General features: G+C 37.1%; 1 protein-coding gene across 6 annotated transcripts in view; it reads right to left on the bottom strand.

The window, feature by feature from the left end:
• The window catches only part of LOC131436133 (cyclic nucleotide-gated channel rod photoreceptor subunit alpha), a 437,495-nt gene that overhangs the window by 406,381 nt on the left and 7,806 nt on the right, over positions 1–23,308 (bottom strand). The window lies entirely within an intron of this gene.

Here is a 23,308-nt window from a genome sequence, read left to right as displayed (position 1 = left end):
AAGGATTACGGTTGAATCGTCACCTTTTCTTTGATGTCTTCGCAATAGATTGGAACGATTGTTGAATGAGTCATTTTCGTTGGTTTTTAGTTTTATTTACTCTAAAAATGTTTTTTTTTAGATCATTTCAAGACAATATGAAGTCGTTTTTATTAGGATATTTTCTTTAAAAACTTAAGCTTTATTGTGAAAAATATCCTGGTCCTGGAAGGAAACTGAGTGTCAGTAGAATCGTAGTCAGAGCCATGCAATGGCTCTGTACGCTATGAATTGGCTGCGAAGTTTATTGAAGCAGAAGGTAAACTTCAACAAAAGGAATGCAATACCAAGGCTTAGCTTTGCTTGTGAAAAATGTCACATATTTTATATTCGAATAATTGTTCATCGGAAATAGTAACTTTTTACTTCCTTCTGGCCCAAGAGTTCCAAACTGAACACATTTAGCACAGTATCGAATTATTTAATAAAACACATTCCAATTAGGTTTCTTAAGTATCATATTGGTATTTCAGTATTTCTTAGTTAACCGGCTCAAAATATACTGTTTTTATGAAGCAGTCGAAAAAATCGGATAAATTTCACAAATCGTTTTTTAGAACCGTAAAAATATTTCCAAAGAACTATGCGAAGTTTTCTTCAACTGAGTATGTAAATCTATAAAAAGAGAACTACAACATTGTTTGTTGTATTTATAACTCTCATTTGATCAGTGCTATTTGTGTGGTAGAATATGTTTGTGGTCAATAAGTCATACTCTAGTAAAGAAGGGGTTGAAGTTCACTAGGAGAGGGATCGACAATCTTTCGTGTCGAAAGATCCGAAAACGAAATAAAATAACAGAGTGTAACCGGGTTTGCATATAAAACCTGTCCCCAAACAGAAAAAAATGATACACTCTGTGTTGAAAGGGTTTATATTGAAGTTGCTTTTCCCAAAAATTTAACCCTTTAACTGCCATATTGGTGGAGTTAGGGTGGTTCTTCCGATTTTCATTTTATTTAAACCTTTTTAAAACCTCTTTAGCAAAAAAATCAGAAATTTTTCAGAATGTATTTCATGTGCAAAAACATGTTCAAAATTTTCGAATTTTTTTTAATAGCTCTTAAATTTTGGTACCACTCTAGATTTTACATCAAAAATAAATCATTTATGAGTACCCCAAGTAGCACGTTAAGTTGCTGTCCTGTATTTTTCTACTGATTGTGCGATTTATCAAATTAGTTTATATTACTATTCTAGTGACTGTTGTGTTATGGAAAAAGTGCAACTTTTCCACTAGAATTAAATCCATACCATTTTCAGTTAGTACCAACCTTCAAAAGATACGTGTATAAATTTGACAGCTGTCTGATTATTAGTTTGTAAGATATTGCATTTTGAGTGAAGCTGCTTTTGTTATTGTGAAAAAATGGAAAAAAGGAATTTCGTGTGTTGATGAAACACTACTTTTTGATGAAAAAAAGTGCCGCCGATACCAAAAAATGGCTTGATGAGTGTTATCCAGACTCTGCACCGGGCGAAGCAACAATTCGTAAGTGGTTTGCGAAATTTCGTACTGGTCATATGAGCACCGAAGACGATGAACGCAGTGGACGTCCAAAAGAGGCTGTTACCGATGAAAACGTGAAAAAAATCCACAAAATGATTTTCAATGACCGTAAAGTGAAGTTGATCGAGATAGCTGACACCCTAAAGATATCAAAGGAACGTGTTGGACATATTATTCACGAATATTTGGATATGAGAAAGCTTTGTGCAAAATGGGTGCCGCGTGAGCTCACAATCGATCAAAAACAACAACGAATTGATGATTCTGAGCAGTGTTTGGAGCTGTTATATCGAAATACAACCGATTTTTTTCGTCAATATATAACAATGGACGAAACATGGCTCCATCACTTCACTCCGGAGTCCAATCGACAGTCAGCTGAGTGGACTGCAAGCGATGAACCGAACCCAAAGCGTGAAAAGACTCAACAATCGGCCGGTAAGGTTATGGCGTCTGTATTTTGGGATTCGCATGGTATAATTTTTATCGACTACCTTGAAAAGGGAAAAACCATCAACAGTGACTATTATATAGCGTTATTAGAGCGTTTGAAGGACGAAATTTAAAAAAAAAAAACGGCCTCATTTTAAGAAGAAAAAAGTTTTGTTTCATCAAGACAATGCACCGTGTCACAAGTCGATGAAAACCATGCTGAAATTGAACGAATTGGGCTTCGAATTGCTCCCTTATCCACCGTTTTCTCCAGATTTGGCCCCAGTGACTTTTTCCTGTTCTCAGACCTCAAGAGAATGCTCCCTGATAAAAAATTTAGAAGCAATGAAGAGGTAATCGCTGAAACTGAAGCCTATTTTGAGGCAAAGGACAAATCGTACTACAAAAATGGTATCGAAAAGTTGGAAGATCGCTATAATCGCTGTATCGCCTCTGATGGCAATTATGTTGAATAATAAAAACGAATTTTGTCAAAAAAAATGTGTGTTTCTATTAAACGATACGAACTTTTCAGCCGAACTGTTAAATAAACGGTAATACTACATATTGTAAAATTGATTTTTTATGTTTTGCCTTTCTCATACAGAAAGGTTATGCAATCACTTTTTGTATACAGAAAATCAACAACGAACTGCATTTTTATAGTGAAACATGTCTTTGTGCGCCTAAAATTTTCAAGCGCATTTGAATGTACGTGTTATGATGATTGCACATCAATTTCTATGAAAATAACAATCCATTCTGTTCAATGAATATGATCGAGATAGTGTTTGAAATATGTATAATTAGGCTATCAAGTATTGATACACATTTTCAGACGATTTTAATCATATGTGATGTCAGGTCTTTTTTCGCTAGATGAAAACCAAATACAAATTATCTGATTTGATTTTTGTTTTCATTGAATAAGTAATGCTGTATTTCTGAAACTTTTGTGATTCTCATGTCGACAAGTTCATTTCAAGCAGATAAATCTTGCATGTTTCGAATTGTTTTTCTTAAAATGAAGAAAACGGCACACACTGACCTAAAATTTCCTGAGGCAGCCGAGACTATGCGGACTCGGCAGCAAAATAGTTTTTAGTGCGAGTTTTCAATTCGGCTCATCATTTTTTGCCTTGCGCATATCATAAATTCACTAATTTTTTCCTTCACTCGTGATATAGAGCCATTTCGGCATATATTGAGCCATTTGAGAAATTTTTGATAAGTTGAACAATTGTTTTAGTTACTTCGTTTTTACATGACGATGTGAATTTTTGTGCACAGCTTCTATAACTGCTAGTGCAACGTGGGCAAGTTGGTAATTTGCTGCACAATTGTTTTAGATGTACCTTAAATTGTTCTTTAGTCATTTTTTCGGTACTATTGTAAAACCTAACAGTGATAAGTTTCACAACCGATTTAAATATATTTAAAAATCTTCCTGAACTTATCTAACAAAACAATTCTAAACCGATTGTAGAACCTCTTGAAATTTCAATAAGTTACATTTTCTACTTGGGACATTACGCTGTATTTTTTTCAGATTTTTAAAAAAAGTGGCCGTGTATAATATCAGACATTAAAAAATAAATCATTCGGAAAACCATGCGTCTCCATCCAATTGTTATCATCCGATGGAGACGCATGGTATTTAGTTCTAAAATCATATAACACATGCCCTTAGAACTAAATACCATGCGCATCGAGCAAGGTGGATTGATCAAGTGGAAGGCGATCTACAAAATATCCGTATCTTGAGAGGCTGACAACGAGTATGTTACGTACTGTTTTGTACATACACTTCTGGTAGCAACTTTTTACCGCGAACCACCAGCTCACGGTCGTTTACCTTTTAGGTCTCCGAAGAAATTTCACTTCACTACTCAGTTTAGAGCGGACTTTTCACACACAAACAACCAGGATAGTGGTACACGTGCACTTGGATTATCACGAGCAGTGCGGTAAAATTTCATTTTCAATCGAATAATATAAGATGAAAATGAAATTGAAGCTCCCGGAATTCATCGTCAGTTGAATAATCGTACCTAGCCATGTGAAGTTTAGCTTGCTCAGTTCCGAGTGCCAAGTAGTGTAGCTCCGTTTAGTAACTTAACAGTCACCGTCTAGTAGATGAGTCAAGCTTGAGCATCTCATCAAAGGAAATGAAACCGTAACTGATTTTCAATATCATTACACATACTGCTTGGAAATGCGTTGATATTGATATTATATAGATATAGAAACTTCAATTAATAACGAACCATGTCTAATTTTCTCTGTTTGCCAAACCATTATCATTATTTCCGCTAACAGAAACGACAGATTCGTATACACAAGTTCACGGTTTCCAAAAGATTTCTGCTCTTCAATGAGCGCGCTCGCATTTAAGAAAATCACTCACACAAATCAAGATTCAGTATCGAATCGACTTGCACTCTGTGCGGTTCGATATTACCGTATTATTATTAAAAGCCCAGGAACTAACTAGAAACATCACAATTCATGTGCAAATTTTTTTTCAATCAACATAATACCCTTTAAATGCAATGCAATCGTTCTAGTTTTTTCTAACTTTTAAATACCGTACTTATTGGATGAATTGTCCATGGTCTCAAAATAGGATTCAGTTGCAACGATGACTCTCTCATTCGAGCCAATAATTTTTCTCGGGAGTATCTTTTTCAGATCAGAAAAGGACAAGTAGTTGCTGGAGGTTCGGTTATTGAAAATATGGTGGGTGAGGAAACAGATCGGTGCCCAATTCGTTCAATTTGGCCATTGTTTTCATTGACTTGTGACACGGTGAGTTGTCTTGGTTAAAGATATTTTTTCTTTTTCATATGAGGCTATTTGTTCGATTTTGCTCTTCAAATGCATCAGTAATTCAATAGTATAATCACTTTTGATGGTACTTTTCTTTTTAAAATAGTCGATGTTAATTAAACTCCATGATTGTCCCAGCTTCCCGTTGCGTTTACGGATGACTTTCTCCCCCTGAATGCGGATATGATCCCGCCGAAAAATGTTGGATCCATGTTTCGTTCATTGTTTCATGCCAACGCAAGAAATCTTTTCTATTGTGACTAAACAGTGCCGAACAGCACTCTGGATCGTTGATGCGTTGTTGATTTTGTTCTATTGTGAGCGAACATGGCACCCATTTGGAAAAGACCATTCTAATGCCCAGATTTTCGCGTAAGATCGAAAAAGCATATTCTGTTGATGTGCTAACCGTCTCAGCACACCTAATCTCACGAGCTTTGATTTTGCGTTCATTACGATTATCAAAACTGGCCTAATTTTGCCGGATGACAGATATCTTTGTTTTCAATGGATCCGAGTGCGAGTAACACTTCTCAACTCATTGCTGAGTGCTGGACTTTCCCTTTAAGAAGAAATATTTTATCAATACAAGGACTTCGTTATTTCCATGTTTTCGTAAATTAAAAAATAACATAACTAACGTAAAAGTAACTTATATATCGGTAGGCTTGTGGAACGATTGAATTTTTTCCGGGCTTCATTTTCAGCGAGCACAAAAAAAAGGTCTCACCATCTATCGTATAGAGGCCAAAACCCATAAAGAACTGGGAAATCTGACAAAATCTGAGAAAATCTGGCAAAAGATCTGGTTAGTTAGAGTGTCTGTCGAAGCGAGAAAAATCTGGCGAGAACGCCAATGGAAATGTAATACCAAGGCATTACTTTTCGATTATGAAGTACTGAATGAACGAGTTCAGCACCTTTTTATCAGTGATTTTGGAACTAGTTATGAAGTCCTACTTCAACAGCTCGAACAACCCCACAGTAGTTTTAGGTCGTATTCAATCTTTAAATGCGCAATTTTGTTTCAAGACAAAATACCAAAAACGCTTCAGATTTCGAATTTTCGCGTCTCATGCAAAGTTACACCGAAACAAAATTTTAATCAAAAATTGAACTCTCCCTTTAAAAGGATAAATATAATTTTTACTTATACAATAATACTTCGAAATGATGGGTCGTTCCCCCCGGTACGAAAAATTACCCACCTGGGATTAACATGTTTCACCGGCTCTGGCCTTCGCTCTTGGTAGTAAGCAAGTTCGAACGAATAGAATTATAAATGGAGTAAAGTATTGAAAATGAAAACTGAAGGAGGAAACAATTTATTTATGTGTATTCTGTGATTGATATTTCAGCTATCTGGTTTGTCTTTCATCTATTATCTTGAACCAATTCGAATATTTACATGAACCTCATTTAAAGGCCGCTCTCACACTATTGAAAGAGACATTTTGTTACTTCAAGAGATCAACTGACGGTGGTCAAACTGAGCCTCGATTGAAGAGAACCGAGTATTGAACTGAATGCTGCCCGTTCGGGCCGTCAGCAAACATTGTGTGTGCCGAAGAGTGAAGTTTACTGCATTGCCTGTGACTCGCTGCTGCGATCTTCACTCTTCCGGGTCTGAAAAATACTAGCTCTCGCGCAAAGGTTTTCCCGCAGTTTTATCGGCTTGCTATCCGTTTTCCATCCCAATCGCATCGCCCCCTTCAAAGCAGTCCACCCCGCATTTTATGCTGCGATTATGACGATGATGACGACGATGACAGTATGTGGACAGATCACGGTTACAATGATGTATCGTTTGTGTTTCAGGTTGGTGTCTTGAATTATATTTGTACCTACTACACTTGTTTCCTTTTATTGTATTAATATGTAATATGGTTTGATATATGAATTGCATTGAACAATAGCAAAGATATATATGAATTGATGGATATAAATAAATAAGTAAATTGAATAAATAATTAAACAAAACCCTACTTTTGACACCAACCTAGGCTATTGAGTAGAACTTAAACGTAACATATAAACACGGAGTAGGAACGCGATTGACGTTTAAATTCTACTCTGGCATTTACTGACAATGAAAATAAACAAAAATATACATTACATACATTTGGACTCAGTGACCAAAGGAAGTATACTGTGACCAAAGAATAACAGGTCACAAGTAGCCATGAAGCCTCTAGGTAAGGTAAGTAACCGTGTGAAAAAATGTCTCAGGTCAATAAATCTGACTTTACTTGAGAATATTTATGGAATTTCCCGGAATTACACACAATTCGCACTGGATATCAATCCGATAGAAATATACCTTGATGAGTTGATTTCCTGTAATATATGATTCAAACTGCCATACATCTTGTTGCAAATTGAAGCTCGAAAAGCCAGAAGATTCAGTAGCTCATAGCAGGTGTGATAAGAACTCCCAAAAGTAATCTTTTGAAGAAAGAACTGATAGTTTTCTTTTACTTTATTTTTACTATGTTTTGCTCTTCAATTATGTTGAGGACTTATTTCAAGATGAGCTGTTCTTTGGATACGAAGTAATATTTTCTGATTAAATTACTGTCATCGCAACCGACTCACATATTTTCATTTTGCTACTACAACTTAATTCTATTTCTACCCTTCCCAAATCCATAAACCACCAGTTTCTTGCGGTTTTCCTCAAGCAAAGAAGAAACATCATCGCTCGGCTGTGCATTGAACGAAAACCCTTTGCCACCATAATTTATTCATCCCTCCCATTATCACCATCAAAGACAAAACTAATTTTCTTCATCTAAATGTCAAAACATTAAAAATTAATCTCTGCTGACAAACGGCCGGGTCTGAACACCGGTGCAGTATTGCTTCCGAGACGTGCAAAATTTGCCACAGTATAGAGAATGGCCGGACCGAGACACACCGATTTCGTTCTCATAGCCTGCGGGCACTTAGCACAAACGGGCGAACTAAATATTCCCACATGACTACCCGACATTTCGTCAGCCTTTCTGGTTCTGATGCTGACCGGCTGACGGATGCAGGAAATGCTGAAGATGACAACAAATAAAATGGAATGTGACGAACGGTGCCTTTCACTAGCTTCAAACTATAAATTGTAACGTAAGCGATATTGCAATCGTATTTTATTACCTGATGAAGTGCGGATTATACTTGCAGTAATCTAGTTTGACATGCTGTTTTATGAATGTTAATTCATACTTACTTTGAGGTATTTCCAGCTTCTTTCGTCTCGAAGATCAAACCGAATCACAACTCTAAACGGTGTTGACAGAAAGGATTAGTTCAAACGCAGCAATTACTGTCCTTCCGATTTTCAAAAGGTAACCATTTTTTATTTTAATATAACATAACCTAGCTGTATTGTAGGGCATGTAACCGATGCATTTGAATTTGCAATTTAGAAAGTGTTGAAGCGTTATAAAAATCTCTTTATGAGTCGGCTTATACAATTAATTTAGACTCCTGTCGTCGGTTTATCGAGTTTCTAGGCAGAATTTGGGCAAAGATCGTCCCTCGGAAACCCCTAAATTCCATCGAATAATCCATGTTGTTCGAATTTGACCCCCATCTATCATCAACCCAAATTACTATTAGCCCGTTTCGATAATTATATCCGATCCATGAGCTGAGCAACGCAGCGCACCCTTTGCGTTGTGTCCGGAAACAATTTCACCAATTAGAAAGGAAAAAAAACTCATTTTACATGGCCAGCACGTGCTTCCGCTCATATCCGGTCATATTTTATGCAACTCGATAACTTAATTATACCTTTTCGAAAGCGCCCGGTATTTCGTTCAAGCCGTTCGGCGGCGATGGAACAACACTGCCGCACCGAGTCCGTCCGGCGTTCTGCAGGCAATTGAAAACGCTCGGCTTAAATTGAAATCAATCCCATCGTGTCCGCATGATAACGATGGAACCGCACTTTTATGCAATTCCAATCCTGTCTCGTGTACATGCTGCGGCACAATGGAGCACCGAGTCGGTGCTCGGCACTTTTCCTCGTACCGTGCAACCGACCGAGCTTCAAAGCGGGAAGTGCCGCTCCAATGTTGGATTTTGCTTGATCTTGTTAAATCTTCCACGTCGTCACGATCGAGTTTCCTGCATGAAGCGGACGGTCAACGGCACCGGAATGCGGAATGCGGGAAGTACTGTTCTGCGGTGCTTGTTTCAGCTTGTTTCAGCTTGCGTCAGCAAAACTAAAAGGAACGAAATTGGACAGGCTTCAAGTGGATGCACCATCACCTGAAAAAACGTTCGAATTGCTTTTCCGTGGAAAAATGGAAAGTTTACTGATTCTAATTACTATTTTGTGGAACGAATTTATATAATGTATAGATTTAATAGCTGAAACATTAGCCTGAAAACGAATAACAAAACGTAAACTCGCAGGAGGCTTGTACTAACCTGAAAACACACACTTAAAAAAACCCTGTGATTTTACAATCCAATTCAACCAAATTTACTTGCAATAATGTGTAATATTGTGTGATTGAAAACCTCCAAATATAAGATTCATTGAAATGCAAAAGATAGCGGTCGCCGCGACTTGAACCAAGAATCAATGGATCACAAAGTACATCCGTTAATCTACTGAGCCACAGAAGCCTACATCTGCTTGGCTGATAAATGGTGCATGTAAAAGTGCAAAACTCACGCTAATCCAACATTAAGTACACACTTAAAAAATGTTACATCTTTATAGATGCACATAAAAGGAGCGTCGCGATTTACTTACATTCACAATACAAAGCATTTAAAGATAAGTCATATCATTAACTTCACGATTGTTTTAGCTGAATCTCACATCGATACAGACGCAAAATTTATGTTTACATGTTAGTAGATGTAATATTGTGTCATCACCGAAGAAATTACGGCATAATTGAATTTACGTCAAGCGTAAATTTCATTTTTTCTAAGAGTGTATTTACATGATCAGAAAAGGCTCATTTCACTTCTCGTGAAAAAATCAGTTCAAGAAATTTTCCAACATAAAACTCACTGGATGAAAAAATCACATCCGAGATTTTCATGCATGAAACAAGCATTCACAAAACTCTGAACCTATAAGTTCACAAGTAATTGTGTATGTGTCAGCGAGACTTGATGTCGCATTTTCAACCACAAAAAATCGCGAAAGATATCATAGCGCGTTTGGATAGAAAGAAGAGTCCTCCATGATGTTTCGATACTGAATTTCCACTACGCTTCAGTTTGGCACCGAAGTTATGCAAGATTTAATCATTATATTCTCATCAATAAAAAAAAATTCTACTGAATTAATTCGAAACTGAGAAACAATGATTGTGATATACTGTATTTGATGCAAATTGTTGTTTGTCAATTTATATGCATGAGGATGCTCAAATTGGTGAAAATTTACAATTCGTAACTTTCAGAAATGCTCCTTCAACATTCCTTATTACCATAGTTAGAAAAAAAAACTTGGAGTATGTAATGCCAGAGACATAACCGCGAGGTTGGCGTAGAACTGCATTCGAGATGTGTATAGATAGCAATCGATTTGATACCATTTGACCGTTTAAGATTTAAAGTATTGAAAAGGACCATTGGGTTTCAAAAGATTGCGTTTGTATTCTAGGAAAAAGGGTGGCAATTTAGGTTCCAACGGTCGCAAAAATAGCAACAAATAGAATTTTGATGTCGATTATGTCGTTTCGGATTTGCAAATTTCAGTGAAAGGAACTATCAAAATGCGCACTCGCGGCCTTCGGCCGTCCCCATCTGAATTATGTACGACGAATAGAAGATTGTGCTAGCACTGAGTGAGTTGCTTATATAAAAAGGTAGTGTGCTATTTACTTCAGAATTTTAAAAATAAAAACATATTACTATTTCACCTAATATTATAGAAATATTCGGACCGAATATAAAACTCATACATTTCGTTCGAGTTTTCCTTGCAAAATATCACTCGATCGAAAAACAAACAAAAATGTACATTAGATTAAAATATTGCGAATCCAATTATTATTATGACAAATGGCATTATGCCAAATGACCATTATGCCAAATAACTGTTATGCCAAATAACCATTATGCCAAACGGTATTATGCCAAGTGACCTTATGCCAAACGGACCGCCCCCATATTCACCGAAGAACTAGTTTTTTTTCGTTTAGGCTTGAGAAACGGAACCTCATATTCGCCATTGACAGAAGCACCAGTTGAATAATGCCGTGTGTTGTTCCATTACCTTGACGTAGATGGCAGTCTGCACACTCGATGTGCCTCCGTTCATGGATTATCATAGAATGAAACTAGCCAACGTGCAACTGGGTCTATTTATAGATTCGGTTGATTTTGATGTTTCGTGCTTAGACTTATTTGTTCACTATTTAAACAATATTTTCGTAATAAATTAAGTTATTTCTTCACGAATTTTCGACCTTTTGATCGAACGCTCCTCATCAAGTTCCGGACAAGTGTTGCATCGCAATTTTTGGACGCTTGAGTCCAAATTTTTTTGAACTCCTGCATATTCCCAGCTGCCTCACCAGTCTTCTTGAAGACCCTCTTCACTATTGCCCAGTAACGTTCGATGGGTCGAAGCTGAGGGCAATTTGGTGGATTGATATTTTTCTCAACGAAATTTATACCCTTTTCCGCAAGCCAATTGAGAGTGGTTTTGGCTTAGTGAACCGACGCTGAATCCGGCCAAAACAGTGGAGGTGTATTATGCTTCTTATATAAAGGCAGCAATTTCTTCTGGAGACACTCAGATCGATAGATTTCTGCATTTATAGTTCCGGTAGTGTAAAAAATGTTTGACCTCAAACCACAGGAACATATTGCTGGCCATACCAGTACCTTTCGATCGAATTTCTCCACTTGAATCGACCTGTCCGCATCGCTCACATCCTCCCCAACGACAACAGTAAAGTGTTGTGGACCTGGAAGGGTTTTTGAGTCCTCCTTTACAGAAGTCTCATCGTCCATCAAAACGGACACAGCAAAAGACGCGAATACAATTTCCGGGCCCTTGTTGCTGCTCGCTTCTTCTGTTCTACACTTTGTTTCGAGATTTTCTTCTTCTTCTGGGTCTTCAGGTGATTTCGCCTCTTGATACGCTAGATCATTCCGACACTCCTTCCTGCTTTTTTGGTCAAATCACGTATTGACATTGATTTGTTCTTCATGATTAGAGATACCACTTTCTGGTCCAGTTTCGGGTTGAAAGAACCGGGTTTTCTGTCTCTTCCTGGTAGCTCATCCAAAAATAGTGTTCCTCAAACTTATTAATGATGGTTTTAACACTGGCATGATGAATTTCATACCGCTTCGCCAATTTTCGAATAGTAATACCCTTCTCAGTTAGCCATGTGTCCAGAACCTTAATTTTCACTTTCTTTTCAATACGCGACATTTTGAAAACGCATAATTTCAACCGCACAAACAAGTAAACAAACGAAAGGTGATAGCCAAACGCACAGCATGTTGTGATCTGGGCATAAAAAGCTATCGCAAATACATGCGTACAACACAAATATATGTGGATAACTTAATTTCGATACATTCCTTACTTACATGTGCTCGTTGTCGATGGACTCACTAGTGTTTTCAAAACCGAGATTCGGTGTTGGTTTTCGTTTCCTCCAACGCGTATAAGAAATCTAACACCACACTCAGCGTGCTTCGTTCATTGAGGCGGTGTTGTGTTTTCTTTTTTTCGTCCCACTGCATTTACGTACGCTTTATAAGACGGTTTAAAAATTTGGACAATCATCACTTTGTTATTCCCACAAAGGAAGACAGATCCGTATGAAATTCAGAAGTTCCGTATGAAATCATAAGAATTTCATTTGCATACTAGACTAACTGAGTCGAATGGTACATGACACTTGGCGCTACGGGCCTCGGTTCAAAAGTCGGTTTTCACAGTGATTGCATAACCTTTCTTTTTCAGGAAGGCAAAAATACAGTTCGCATACTTTTTAGAACTGTCTAAATAAAAATTCCTGTACAATTTTCAGAATTACGTATCTAAAAAACGTTCAATCTGGTTGATTTGGAACGTTCGGTAATGTTTCAGGTAATTATATATTAAATTAATAAATACTATACCAATACTGAAACCTCCTTCTTTTGCTCGAACGCCTTCAGTATACGTTTATCCAACTGAGGGTTAGCAGGACCTTTTTTTCGATCCGTTTTCGGTTTATCCTCAAAGGTGTTATCCTCACCAAACCTCCTGATTGCATTTCGCACGGCTTTTTCACTTACTCCTTCCATTTTTGCTATCTCTCTCAGTGACAGTGGTTAGAGAAGAGTGTAAACAACAGGACGCAGCCATAAAAATTGACAGAACTGGCAGCGGGTTTTAGTTGCGTACATACTTTCTGGGACAGGCTTTACTGTTGTTAATTTCTGGAATTAATTATGAGAAAAAATCGAGAATTCAAAAATACTCGTCCCCTTTTACAGAGGGACAGCGGAGGCACGTGCCTTCGGGCCCACGGTTCTAGGGGACGCTTGACGGGCCTCAGCGAGCAAAAAAAAGGTCATTCAGTTTCTTTAGAACTTGCCCTCGGGCCCCTTAATACATAAAAGTACGTACCTTACCAAACTCCCTACGCTATACGGTTGGAAACCAACGATGACAAAGTGTCCGTGCTGGTCGCTAGAGTTGAACCAACCAGAGGCTGGCTCATCGAATGCATACTATGCCTTGGTTTTGCGCTTTTCATTCGGTGGTAAATTCACACACCAAACTTTCTAGAATGAATTTCGCCCCAAGATGCCATCCCGCTAGGCTCAGCGGCGCTGGTTGGCTGATGTAGCGTTTTCCCAAGCCAACAGAATCACGTAGAAGAACGAAAAGTTGAACAGAGCAAACAGACTTGTCGTAATCGAGGAAGCCAGGCAAACTGGATTATCGCAAAATAGAAATGAAGAAAAAATAATCTCATACCGTTAAAATGCCACCCGAACAGATAAATGTAGAAAGAACGCTGCCCATACTCGCGTAGTTGACATAACGACCATCGGGTTTTACTGAAACTTGGATGGTCCCTGTTACAGTTACTCCTTTACGCTGCACAATTATTAATTTTTGAGTATATTTGGGTCTTAAGGATAATTCAATTTAAATGGAAGTAGAACTATTCATTCTACGACTAGACTATGTTTTCAGTATAAGCCTATTTTGCGAAACAGAAAACAGAAAAAAAGAAATGTGAGTGCTATGATCTCACAGACTACTAGTGCTGGATCACTAGAAAATGGGTAATTACTATGTCAGCAGTTTGTAACTCTAGTTTCGTGTAGGACATTTCTGCTCGCGTGACACGTCGAAAGTACTATTCCGTGTTCTCTTCCCTGTCAGATATTTCTTCTCGCAGAGAGCAAGCATCGCCCCACGTTCGCCTGTCACCCAATTCCTATCGGTTTTTATTGCTTTTAAGCTGCCGCTTTTTAATATCGTTTTTATTATTTCCCTTTCCGACCACCGCAACGAGATTCCACATAAGATTGGCCGCTCGGCCGTAGGGCTCCGGCAGGGGTTGAGCAACGTGGCAATTTGTGTGCGAAATAAATCATAATAATCCTACACATAATTAGACAAAAAGTCGTAAATCAGCATGCGGCTCCAACGAAATTGCATCTGACGCAGCCGCCTGGTGGCCCATTCAGAACGTGTAAATTGTTATCTGTGTTGATCACCGTGTGTCGGGCTGTTTCAAGCACTTTAGATGGTGCCACAGGATATGGATACTTTTTACCACGCACACAACGTCAAATTTCCTTATCAGTAATTTCCGCTGACTGGTTCATGGTATCCATGAAGTTGTCCATTATAATAGAACGGAACGAATTATACAATTATATACATTATACTTTTTGCAGCTTGGTAAGGGGCGAGGAATAGAAAATATTGATTCTGTGGGGAATGGATTTTTCAGCCTATTGTTATCTTTTTAATTGAGATAATTCTGAAAGATGAAATCAGTAACATGTAAAATTAGTTTCTTTAGAACGAAAATAAAACATTTCATGATATAGCTTTGACATTTATGATACGTTACGTGTGGATCGACTACTATTTTGTCGGCACCTGTTGGTCAATTGATTCAAGCGTCTGAACCTATTTTCGTTCTCTAATTTATCGCCAAATTTTGAACACAGGATTTTTCTCTAAAGCACATCGAATACTCAAATAACTATTCTTGGCCGTAAAGGACAATAGGAAGTATCGAGGACTTGGATAGAGCAAGTTTTATACGTTGCAGACAGCTACGGGATCCCAGCTAGCTACAGAGCCTACATAGAGTCCTTTTATCAGCCGCATGACCTCGTCATCAACCTCGTACCCATCTATTTACTCCTTGAATCCATCACGATTTGGACTGCCTCATTCTCAACCAGCCACCATGTACATCGACTTTGTATAGTTTATGGTTATTCCAATTCTCGCAGCTTCCCCCTGAAAAGGTACAAAGACCTCTTCCACAGCTCTACGGTTTCAGCACTCCGGATATTTGTATCGTCTCTTCGAACGCTATTTTACACAATAACAGTATGTCAGTCCATCGAGAGTCATGCGAATCAGTCTTATCAACTTTGTCGGAAGACATGTTTTAGCACCATGTGGCAAAATTCGTATCACTTCATTGAGTCCTACGCTACTACGTCTACAAACAGATTATGAGTCCGCTAGTTTAATTTCCGGAGCTTATCAAGGATATTTATGAATTAGAGGACAGAACGCATTATTTTTTTTGCATCAAAAATCCCTTACTCTTCGTTAAACGAGGCCGGGCGTCAATTGAAAAATGCAAAACTAGCTGCATAACCTTTTTTCTGACATAATTTCAAACACTTATAACTCAGTAATTTGTAGGTGCATTTTTATAATTTAACTACCATAGGATTCGAAAACATTTAACTTAAACATATATGGAAACCGACCTGTTTTCACGAACCAACCACAGCATGCCATAATAATGTCATTCTTTTGATTCCTTCAATGAGCAATTCCAGAAATGAGTAGACGAAAAAGTGACAAAATCAGAATCGACCTTCTCCGATTTGGATGAAACTTTGCACATGGCTTCAGTTTGGCAAACCATTATTTTGAACCGATGGTGAGGTCAATCCGACTCACGACTGATTTTTAAAAGGGCGTATGTATTTTTGCAATTCACAAAAATGGTATTTTTCAAATCGTTGTAACTTGGAAACCGTTACTTGTACAAAAATGGCGTTCAGAAAGAAGTTGTAGGGAATCGATTGAGCACTCTAAAAAAAATAAACACTGAAAAAAATTTCTTTTTCTCAATAATTACAAAATAATCCGAAAAAGTTAAATAAAAAAAATCAGAGTAATATTATTAATTTCAATATTATAAGACTTTTTCTTTGAGTCTATAAGTTTGTGAATATCGTTTTGGCCATCCTGAAGAAAATCGAGTGGGATCCTTTTTGCAGTTTTTAATCACCATTTCTAATTCTTGCGGAACCGGATTCAGATGACCGGTATGTCCGAAGTTGGTTCGTTTGCAGTAACAAATGACCTACAAATTGGAACAGTTTTGAACCTAGTTAAACCTAGACTTACTAACTCATTCTCTATTTCGATTAAATCAATTAAAATAAATCTAACAAGCGAAGCAAACCTGCGTTTATGTTACTTCTGCATATGTAGGTCAAGCTAAACAGCATGAATTAGCAGCATAAAATATATAGGAGAATTATTATTGTGATTATTATTATTATTATTATTATTATTATTATTATTATTATTATTATTATCATTATTATTATTGTTATTATTATTATTATTATTATTATTATTATTAATATTATTATTATTATTATTATTATTATTATTATTATTATTTTTATTATTATTATTATTATTATTATTATTATTATTATTATTAATATTATTATTATTATTATTATTATTATTATTATTATTATTATTATTATTATTATTATTATTATTATTATTATTATTATTATTATTATTACTAGTTATTGTTATTACTATTGACATCGCTACACAACTGGAAATGTATTACTACACTACCAGCTTTGCAAATTGCGAATTTTTATCAAATAAATTTGAATTCAATGACATTCGTTTATTCTTTCGTTCGCTCTTATCATAGAATAGTTAAAATTTTTATCAACCGCAGCACCGTCTTTTACAAATATCAAACACCAGTAGCAGACATCCGTAACCGTTTCGATTTCTTTATAGCGTGTACGAAATGGAACAAAGCACGCATCGTTCGTTTTGTGTTTTCTTCATCTTTCGGTGTTGTACATATTGTCAATCTACATAGCGATTTGAAAACGTTGACACTCATCGCCCTGTAACTGCGGAACCGGAAGTCGGATCCGGATGAAATATCACAGTAGCTTTAAAGACAATATGAGCTTTAATTCCAATCAAGATTTGTGAAAATCGGTTCAAGCATTGCTGAGAAATCGAAGTGAGTTCTATTTCTGGAGTTTTTCTTCGTCACTTTCGGTGCTTCCGGAACAGGTAAAGAGGGGACCAGTAGTGCCGAATTAAGTTTTTATGTCCACAAACTAACAAGCTCTGCAAACTAGAAGAATTTATCAGACAGTTTTATGAGATTTGTTCCTGTTTTTGACCATCGTTCGTGAAAAAATACTAATGAAATTGGTAATTTTCCACTTATCACGCTTTAGTTCCGGAACCGGAAGTCGGATCCGGATAAAATGTTCTAAAATTTTTTTGGGAAACTATAAGACCTTTGATTTTATTCTTAGTTTGTGAAAATCGGTTAAGCCGTTTCCTATAAAAATGAGTTCACACTTTTTCTCTAATTTTCACATATTACCATATAACTCCGGAACGGGAAGTCGGATCCAAATGAAATTCAATAGCAGGTTATGGTACCATTAGACGTTTCATTTGAATCTAAGTTTGTGAGAGTCGGTTCAGCTTTATCTCCGGAACCGGAAGTCGGATCGAGATGAAGTTCAATAGCAGGCTATGGGACCATGATACCTTCCCTTTAAATCTGAGTTTGTGAAAATCGGTTCATCCATCTCCGAGAAAAGTTTGTTACATATCAGGTGTACAACTTGGCTTCTACCTTTTTTTTCCAAAGTTAAAAGCTTCATTCCGAAAAAGTGCTTACAGAAGTATTATTCAAAGTATTGTCAGTCGCTAGCGACAACTTTCTCCCATCTTTCCGGCATTTTTCGGATCCCGGCTCGAAAAAAGGAGTCCTCTTTTGACGCTATCCATGAAGCAATCCATTTTTCCAACTCTTCGAAGGATTGAAAATGTTGATCTGCCAGGCCGTGTGCCATCGAACGGAATAGGTGGAAGTCAGAAGGGGCAACATCTGGGGAATACAGCGGTGAGGCAAGACTTCCCATTCCAGCGTTTCCAGGTACTTTTTGACCACTTTTGCGACGCGAGGCCGAGCATTGTCGTGTTGGAGGATGACTTTGTCATGTCGCTCTTGATATTGTAGCGATCTAGTGATGGTTTCACCCTGTTTTAAGAGCTCGTAGTAAATCACACCGAGCTGATCCCACTAAAATACAAATCAACACCTTAGCGCCGTCAATATTCGGTTTTGCCTTCGACGAAGTAGCATGCCCGGGCTTTCCCCATGATTCTCTGCCTTCAGGATTATCGTATCGAACCACCGGTTACGATTCGATGTAAAAACCCCTTACGATTTTGTCTTTGAAGCAGTTGCTCACATACAAATAGACGGCGCTCGATATCCCTCGGTTTCAACTCGTACGGCACCCAGTTTCCTTCTTTCTGAATCATACCCAGGGCCTTGAGACGTTTTGAAATGGCTTGCTGACTCACTCCCAACGATTCGGAAAGCTCTTCTTGGGTTTGGCACGAATCTTCATCAAGCAATGCTTCTGTTGTTCATCTTTGAAGGTTTTTTTCTCTTCCACCGCCATGTTTGTCTTCGACATCGAAATCACCATTTTTAAAACATTGAAACCACTCCCGACACGTTCTTTTACTCAGAGCAGCATCACCGAAAGTTCCTGAGAGTATTCGATGCGCTTCAGCTGCATTTTTTTTCGAATTGTAATAGAAAAGTAAAAGTAAACGAAAAGTTAAGTGCACAGTGGTCCGAAATTAGCGTGACAAAATATTTTCACTATTAAATATTAGTTTTTTATAGTTGTTGTCTTCACAAAAGTTGTTTGTAATCAAATGGCGCTCCCTTTGATAAAAAAAATGTTACTAGGGTGGTCCTTATTTAGATTAAAATCAGAAATCTAACTTTCTTAATTGAACTCAAAAATGATTTCGTTGTACAATAAAGTTGTAGGAAATTTTATTTTGAGCAACTTTACTGAAAAAAGTACCTCTCTAGCTTTTCATTTGATCGAGTTACATCAATTTTCCCCACTAAAAGTAAGGTGGCTCCAAAAAAATCATTTTTTTTGTTCTAACTTTTTTGTGAAACGTTCTATGGAAAAGTAGTTCTCAGAAGAGTTGTTGAACTAATTATTGCGCACAATTTTGCTGAACCAAACTTTTTCATATGAGCTACCAGTAAAAAGTTATGATTATTTTTTTTTGTCAAAAACTAGCCAACCTTCAAATATCAATATTCATTAGATGCCAGATCGATAAAAATGTATCCTATGCGGTTCCTGAAAGGTCATGATATAAGTAAAAATTCAAGAGAAAATTGGAATCGTGTTTTTTCTTTAACTTATTTAAATTAGTCTTAAAAATACCTTAGAAAACACAAAAACCTTGCATAACTCTTAAACGACTAAACGTATCAACATACTTCCTGCAGCAAAATAATAGTATCAAATTAGCCCTACAAGTGTTCCATACATTGTACATTCGAGAAATGAGACACACAAAAACTACAGCCGAAAATTCAAGGAATATCAACTAACCGGAAGTCGCCATCTTGGATTTTAAAACCACCTCAAACATCGTTTTCTGACATCTACTCATCAATCCCGTTCCGAAAATATCCATATTGTAAGGGTTTTCAAGGAATATCAAGAAACCGTAAGTCGCCATCTTGAATTTAAGAACCACCTCTAACATCGTTTTACGACATCTACTCATCAATTCCGTTCCGAAGATACCCATATTGATAGGGGTTTTAAGCAATCTCAATAAACCGGAAGCCGCCATCTTGGATTTTGAAACGAGCTCAAACATCATTTTCTTGCACTTACTCTTCTCATCCGATGCGCGATTTCCACATTTTTTACACAAAAGTTTTTTTACGAAGTAAATTCCAAATAACGTAAACTTATTTCATGAACCACCTCTTCTTACCAAACCCCGTTTAGTTCATAAATGGAGGTTTTGGTGTAAAACCATACATAAACCAAATAGCATACTGGAGTTCTTCAAACGCTTCAGTCATAATTGTCAGATCAAACTTGTAATACTTCAGCATGTGGTTTGAATCAGTATCAAAACAATATTTACTGTATGCACATTTCAAGCTCAACTGTACTGAATTTTTAATTTTGGCTCCGATTCAAAAGTCTGCTTCGATTTTCATATCCTTTCTATATAAGGAAGCCAAAACCAATTCTAAACCACCTTCATGTAATAATCTGCGATCACAAAACAGCTTGAATATTACTTGTTTTACTGATTTATTTTGGATAAAATTCAATAAAACTAATCGTAATAATTGTTGACTGTTACTTTTGTTATAGCAACAAAAGAACTGGTGATCAAAACAATCTAGCTGAATCCGCTATACTGGTAGCTTAGCGAAAGGACACTCAACCCATATGAATTATGAACTGAGCTGAAACAACTAATGAAGGTGAACTTACATTAGTTGAATGTTATACGCGATTTAGTTGTTTCAACTTTTTATTTTATTGATTTAACTCAAGCGTAAAGCTTGACTGCAGTGCAAGTTTTAATGAATTATTATTTATTGAATTTACCCCTCGCTTGAAATACTTCAGGCCGAGCAATCTGAAAAATAATTTTTAAATATCTACGCAAACAAATCCCGGAATTTTAAAACTTGTTCAAACATGTGAAAGCAACAGCAAAAATTAAAATGACAATGCATCGTTCCTGAAATTGATTTATAACAAGCCTATTGTTTTCGATTGGGTTAATGATTCTATTGATTAAAATTGCTGATAAGTCAACTGTTGGTGCATTCAACATGTCGCATTCCCCAGAAAACAAAATTCAAAATAAACTTATTTCACCTCAACAAACAATTGATCGTTGCTTTAGAATTAAATTGTTCTGAAACATAGTTGACTTTATGGGAAAAAATCAGTCAGTACAGTTGAAACTCATTTCATTTTAAGTTATGTTTAATTGCGATTAAAAAAAAATGACTGATAAATAACATTATTAAACTTAAAAGATATTTGTCATGTTTTTGTTGTGAAAGGATGAATTTTGGATTGAAAAATCCATGGATGAAATTAAATGGTAATTGAACTTGTGGTTCTATGTGGTATTCGTATCCAGATAAATTTTTTTTTTTGAAACCTCGCTAATCATTAGTCTTGAAAGATCGCATTTTTGATTCGATACTCATCTGGCCATGAACTGTTATAACTTTGACGAGTCGAAAACGAAACGTAAAGCAAAATCCTGAATACAACTAAAGTCGTTTGACTTACAGCAATACGTTCGAAAAATGAAAGGCTCGTCGTTCCCTAGGCATTTGACAAGTCAGATTGCTTCCCGTCCCTGTCTCCTATCGCATACGATAGTAACAACGATAGTGCCTCCATATGCTATTCAATGACACACCGAAAAAAAAAGTAATCGCAGCATGAAAACTTTTTCAATTAAATTTTCCGGAATATAGATGCATGAAATTGAACATTTTTATTTCGTCTCCTGGCATACCATCGCTTCCGAACCACTCAGGCGGGTTACTCCATTAGCTGCTGTTCGCCCTCCTACTCCTGGGAAAGGCTGCTATAACAATCTGGCTCGTAATTTTTCTGCTTATAATAAACTCACAGCGCCAGTCGTAGCAGCATCAGCAGGCAGCAGTGAAATCCTAGTGACAGATAGCAGATAGTTCACTCGGGTCGGCCATCAAATACACGAACAGTCGGAATGCGACCGTCGTGTTTCATTCCACTTACGACAGTAACCATGTGAATTACGACTTCATTTTAGCTGCGAGGAACGAACAAAGCGATAATTCTTGGATACTCTCTAGTTTACGGTAACAAAGTTTACTGATATGCATCCATGATCACGTTAATCATAACTTTTTTTTCTGCAGCTTCGCAGCTAGAATCCTTCTGGCGGCAAGTTATTATTATTATTTTTTTTCCGGACGACTTCAAAAGATTGCAGAAAATCAAATGCAGAGATCAACCTGACACAGAACGAAATTGAAAAATTATCCTTCCACCCGCTCGGTCGAACTGTGCAAGTCCCGACTGTACCCAGAGGGAAAACTTCGTCTCACAAACACACGCACCTAGCAACGCACGGAAAACGCCACGCTTATCCTCCGTGGTGATATCAGTGCGACGATATCCGCTCTCTCTCTCACTATCTCTCCATTTCTATCTCTCGCTCTCAACTCACCGTTACCGTCACAAAGCATCTCCGCCCGGCGCTTTGTTTCGTCCTTGGCGGCGCCCATCGACCCTACTATGGAAAACCACCATTGCGACAGATACATGCAGACGGCGGGGAGCATGGAGCTGCTGCTCTCTCGATTGAATCCAAACTGTATGCTCTGGTTAGTACTTCACTCACACAAACCAGCAGCAGATCAGGATCTCTGTTTGAGGACAGTGATGCCATCGGTACGTTAATGTTCTTTGTGCAAATTTTTGTTGTGGTATATTTTTGCAGTTTTTAACGCAGGCTTTTTTCTTATCAATATCCATTTAGGATCAGATAGAAAAAGTAAGATAGTTGAAATAACAAAAGCAAAGCTTACCAAATTATATAGTTCAGAGCTAGGAGTTTTTTTTTGCAAACTTTGTACACACTAGGAAACTGCTCTTTCATTAAGTTACTCTGGAGATGTGATAGAAACACACTTCAAAACGCTAAAATTAAATATTTTTAGCAAGTCTTACTTTCCCTTTATATCTATCATTACTAGGTAGAGAAATGAGAGATTTATTTCGAACTATTTAACCCGTTTCTTGAGGTTTATTTGAGACTGAATAATCACCGTGATGTGAAAGAACAACGCTAAAATATTTTTGTGAGTAAACTTTCAAAAGTCCATATCTCATAGCCCAAAAGCTAAATGAAATGTCTTGTGTCAATCCGATTAGTTTCAGACAATATGCAGAAGTATATCAAGCAAACTGTGTTACAAAACGTCTCGCACATTATAGCAGAAAACCTTAATACGATTTCTAAAAAGATTTTTAACCTTTCTCATATAGAAAGGAAATCACTGTGAAAACCGACCTTTGAACGTAGGCCCGGAGGGCCGAGTGTCATGTCCCATTAGACCCAGTTTCTTGAGATCACAAAATGGC

The sequence above is a fragment of the Malaya genurostris genome, chromosome 3 (genome assembly GCF_030247185.1).
Source record: "Malaya genurostris strain Urasoe2022 chromosome 3, Malgen_1.1, whole genome shotgun sequence".
NCBI classification, from domain to species: Eukaryota; Metazoa; Arthropoda; class Insecta; order Diptera; family Culicidae; genus Malaya; species Malaya genurostris.
Note: the sequence above shows the minus strand (reverse complement) of the source record. Positions and strands in the feature narration are given on the sequence as shown.